The following is a 5,152-nucleotide window of genomic DNA, read 5'->3' as shown; positions in this document are numbered from 1 at the left end:
TGAGAGTGTGACGTCATCATGCTGTGCGTGGAACGACTGTGTATTCTTATAGCATTTCCACGGGAAATTATATAGAGGTGTACAGATAGAACCTAGAAGAGGGTAATTAGAAGAAGAAAAGGAGGAAGAGGAGGAAGCAGCGGAAGAGGTGGAGGAAGACTTTAATCCAGACCCAATAATTCGTAGATAAAACTTTCTTCTCATAAGGATCGAACCCCATTTTGCTTCCCCATCTCTTTCATAACATTTACCCGTTCGGTCATTTTTTCCGACATACTCATAGAATAAGTTCCGCACAATGGCAATATAAACAAAAAAAGCTGCATGCTGAACTTTCATCAACATCAAATGAAACTCCTATGATGTGAAAACTCAATGAATCAATGAAAGAAAAGAAAAAAAGAGAAAAAGCACTTGATGGCAGCTATTTTTTTCGTGTGTTTGTGGGAGGAGAAGTGGCTGACAGACTTTTTGTGTGTTATTGTTTTACCTTTGAGCTGCTTCCTGTGATGCGAGAATAAACAGATAAATGGGAGAGAAAAAAAGGAGAAAAGCACATGATGGTGACTGCTTTCTGATGGTGGGAGAAGTGGTTATCGTTTTTTGTGTGTGTGCTGTGTGTTAACGTTTGCCTGCTATGATGCGAAAATAAATATATAAATGGGAGAGAGAAAAAAAGAAAAAAACACATGATGGTGAGTGTTTTCTGATAGTGGGAGAAGTGGTTGGTGTTTTTTTAGTGAGTGTGTTTTGTTTTGTCTTTGAGCCGCCTCCTGTGATGCCAATACATTAATAAATAATTAACAGTGCATATCCTTAACCCAACAAGAGGACACTCGACTTATACATGACAACTCCTAGGCCGGTATTCTCAGACGCTTCTGTCTCTCATACCAACTTTTTCCACAGGGGTCAAAGCAGATCAGTCTGATTCTCATGAGTGTTTTTTTTAGGTCCATAGTACAGATAGGAGGTCAGACTACCACCAGGGTCATTAAACTACCCTGGCAATACCCACAACGCCTACAGCTGTGTGTGCGTGTGTGTGTGTGTGTGAGAGAGAGAGAGAGAGAGAGAGAGAGAGAGAGAGAGAGAGAGAGAGAGAGAGAGAGAGAGAGAATTAAATAAATAAATTCATAGATGGAGAGCAAGGATGAAAGAAAGGGAGAAATAGAATGAAATAGAGAAGAGAAAAATAAAGAGACAGACGACTAAAGAGAAGTGGGCCCCGATGCGAATGTTATGAAACTCTAGCGGGCCGTCCTCGTGAGCGTCAGCACTCTCACTGGTGTTTTCTCTCGGCAGGTGTGTGGGTGCAATGTACACCTGAATGGTGTTAATTGGTGAGCAGATTCCTACCAAGTAAAATCGATCCATCAATCAATCAGAGTAGGAAAATATAATAAAAAAGAAAAATTGGAATGAGAAAGAAAAGGGAAATGGATGCTGCGTCGCAAGCCGTCGCGAGGATTCCTTTGGATGCTTGTGCGCGTTTCCCAGGCCCGTCGGTCTTCCATCCCTGAACCGATAAACGCGGTGACCGGCGCCTTCACAGTAATTATGATTAATTTTATAATCCAGTCTGGTAGTTTTAAGAAGCGAGTTCTTGCATCCTCGCCTCGGCGGGGGGGGTGGAGTGCCAGCGAGCCCAAGGTCTCCCTGGCGAGCATGGCAGGAATGGAGGGCTCCAGGCAGGGCTCCTCGGCGTCCCTCCGGGCCCCGACGGAGGTGCCGGAGATCTTCCGGCTACAAACCCGGGCAGGTGGAGCTCGTTAGCCGTGGTAGGCAATCTGCCTAGGAGAGCAAACTCTATACAAACCCGGGCAGGTGAGGCTCGTTACCCGTGGAAGGTAATTCACCTAGGAGAGCAAACTCTATACAAACCCGGGCAGGTGAGGCTCGTAAGCCGTGGAAGGCAATTCACCTAGGAGAGCAAACTCTAAACAAACCCGGGCAGGTGAGGCTCGTTAGCCGTGGTAGGCAATTCTCCTAGGAGAGCAAACTCTATACAAACCCGGGCAGGTGAGGCTCGTTAGCCGTGGTAGGCAATTCACCTAGGAGAGCAAACTCTATACAAACCCGGGCAGGTGAGGCTCGTTAGCCGTGGTAGGCAATTCACCTAGGAGAGCAAACTCTATACAAACCCGGGCAGGTGGAGGTCGTTAGCCGTGGGAGGCAATTCACCTAGGAGAGCAAACTCCGAACAATAAACCCGGGCAGGTGGAGCTCGTCAGCCGTGGTAGGCAATTCACCTAGGAGAGCAAACTCTAAACAAACCCGGGCAGGTGGAGGTCGTTAGCCGTGGTAGGCAATTCACCTAGGAGAGCAAACTCTAAACAAACCCGGGCAGGTGGAGGTCGTTAGCCGTGGGAGGCAGTTCACCTAGGAGAGCAAACTCTAAACAAACCCGGGCAGGTGGAGGTCGTTAGCCGTGGGAGGCAATTCACCTAGGAGAGCAAACTCTAAACAAACCCGGGCAGGTGAGGCTCGTTAGCCGTGGTAGGCAATTCACCTAGGAGAGCAAACTCCGAACAACAAACCCGGGCAGGTGGAGCTCGTTAGCCGTGGGAGGCAATTCACCTAGGAGAGCAAACTCCGAACAACAAACCCGGGCAGGTGGAGCTCGTCAGCCGTGGTAGGCAATACACCTAGGAGAGCAAACTCCGAACAACAAACCCGGGCAGGTGGAGCTCGTCAGCCGTGGTAGGCAATCTGCCTAGGAGAGCAAACTCCGAACAACAAACCCGGGCAGGTGGAGCTCGTCAGCCGTGGTAGGCAGTCTGCCTAGGAGAGCAAACTCCGAACAATAAACCCGGGCAGGTGGAGCTCGTCAGCCGTGGTAGGCAATCTGCCTAGGAGAGCAAACTCCGAACAACAAACCCGGGCAGGTGGAGCTCGTCAGCCGTGGTAGGCAGTCTGCCTAGGAGAGCAAACTCCGAACAATAAACCCGGGCAGGTGGAGGTCGTCAGCCGTGGTAGGCAATCTGCCTAGGAGAGCAAACTCCGAACAACAAACCCGGGCAGGTGGAGCTCGTCAGCCGTGGTAGGCAGTCTGCCTAGGAGAGCAAACTCCGAACAACAAACCCGGGCAGGTGGAGCTCGTCAGCCGTGGTAGGCAATCTGCCTAGGAGAGCAAACTCCGAACAATAAACCCGGGCAGGTGGAGGTCGTCAGCCGTGGTAGGCAATTCACCTAGGAGAGCAAACTCCGAACAATAAACCCGGGCAGGTGGAGGTCGTCAGCCGTGGTAGGCAATCTGCCTAGGAGAGCAAACTCTAAATAAACCCGGGCTTGTGGTGCTCGTTATACTGTCGTAGACAATCCACGCGATGGGAACACCAAAGAAAAGGAAAATAAAAAACACCACCAGAAAAATGGAAAATACAGAAACGAAACATCAAGAAAAGAAACAAAAAGATCATCCACCTTTAGGCCCTAACATCGCCAAAATTATGGGTGGGTCTCTTCTGGGGAGAAAGCGGCTCATCCAGACCAAAGAACATCAACAAAAGGATGATATGAATAAATTAACATAAAAAACAAACAAAGAAAAACACATCAAGGAAAGAAAAATATAACAAACATCATCCACCTTCCGGCAATGACTAACATCACCAAAATTATGGGTGGGTCTCTTCTGGGGAGAAAGCGGCTCACCCAGACCAAAGAACATCAACAAGGGATGATATAGAAAAGAACACCAAAAAAATATGGAAAAAGAACAGAAAAAACATCGAAAAAGAAAAGCAACAGAAATAAATGAGCAACATCGAGAAAAGAGAAATACAAAGAAACATCATCCACCTTTCGGCCCCAAACAACATCACCAAAATTATGGATGGGTCTCTTCTGGGAGGAAAGCGGCTCATCCAGTCCAAGGAACATCAACAAAAGGATGATGGGAAAAAAATAACAACAAAAAACATCAAAAAGAAGTAAAAAGAAAAAGAACAGGAAAACATCGAAAAAGAAAACAAAAGCAATAAAAAGAACGAAAAACACGACATCAAGAAAATAAAATAAAACAAACATCATCCACCTTTCGGCCCTAACAACATCTCCAAAATTATGGGTGGGTCTCTTCTGGGAGGAAAGCGGCTCACCCAGACCAACGAACATCAACAAAAGGATGATAGGAAAAAAGAACACCAAAAAAGAACATCAAAAAAGAAAACCAACAGCAAGAAAACACAAAGGAAAAAAGAAAGAAAAAGAAAAGAAAAAGAAAACAAATAGAAAAAAGAAAAGAAAGAAAGGAAAAAGAAAAAAAAATAACAAAAAGAAAATAAATAAATAAACAAAATAATATAAACAAATAAATAAATAAATACAGAATATAGTAAAATTAACTAACTGACTCTAACTGCTTAACTAACTATCAAACTATCTATTTAACTAACCTACCTAACTAACGGTAATACAGCTGTTTGACTACCCATTAACAAACAAACTAACAAACCACTTAACGATCTAACATGGATAGTGAGGTAAGGTGGGATTAGACTTACAGGAGCTGCCTTGTAGAGACTAACCGGCCTCTTGCAGACTCCTTACGTTCTTATGTTCTTTTACGTTTAAGAATATGGCCCTTAAACCCCATTCACACCTGTACTAATACCTGACTGGTTGGGTGACTCTTCTACCTCTGCCTGCCTCCCCTCCTGCTACTGTCTCCGCTATCAGCACACAATCTACGCTCCCTCATAAAACCCACACCTAACCTAACCTAACCTTCCTGTATACCCCCTTCACACCTGTACTAATGCCTGGCTGGTTGGGTGACTCCTTCTACCTCTGCCTGCCTCCCCTCCTGTTACTCTCTCCGCTATAAGCACAAATATTCCCTCCCCCATAAAACCCACACCTAACCTAACCTAACCTTTCTGTATACCCCCATTCACACCTGTACTAATACCTGGCTGGTTGGGTGACCTCTACATCTGCCTGCCTCCTCCTGTTACTGTCTCCGCTATCAGCACACAATCTTCCCTCAACCATAAAACCCACACCTAACCTAACCTAACCTTCCTAACCTAACCTTACTGTATACCCCTTCATACCTGTGCTAATACATGACTGGCTCACTTCCCTACATTCAACCACTAACCCCCCCCCCCCACCCCCCCACCCACACACACACACACGCATAAAA

At 46.1% G+C, this 5,152-nt stretch overlaps 1 long non-coding RNA gene across 38 annotated transcripts; it reads left to right on the top strand.

Annotated features, from left to right (window-relative positions):
- Positions 1-1,229: 1,229 nt before the first annotated feature.
- On the top strand, positions 1,230-4,049 carry LOC126992164 (uncharacterized). Of its 38 annotated transcripts, none has more exons than XR_007746290.1 (7): positions 1,230-1,957; positions 2,023-2,285; positions 2,481-2,548; positions 2,617-2,684; positions 2,753-2,820; positions 2,889-2,962; positions 3,031-4,049. It is a non-coding gene; the product is annotated as an uncharacterized LOC126992164 (long non-coding RNA). The 38 variants fall into 38 exon arrangements; XR_007746280.1 differs by having other exon boundaries at positions 1,231-1,762; positions 1,893-1,957; positions 2,617-2,820; XR_007746282.1 differs by having other exon boundaries at positions 1,230-1,827; positions 2,088-2,285; positions 2,617-2,820.
- The last annotated feature ends 1,103 nt before the right edge of the window (positions 4,050-5,152 follow it).

This window comes from Eriocheir sinensis, unplaced genomic scaffold (genome assembly GCF_024679095.1).
Source record: "Eriocheir sinensis breed Jianghai 21 unplaced genomic scaffold, ASM2467909v1 Scaffold41, whole genome shotgun sequence".
In the NCBI taxonomy this organism is placed as follows: domain Eukaryota; kingdom Metazoa; phylum Arthropoda; class Malacostraca; order Decapoda; family Varunidae; genus Eriocheir; species Eriocheir sinensis.
The sequence above is the reverse complement of the archived record's forward strand: the minus strand, read 5'-3'. Positions and strand labels throughout refer to the sequence as shown.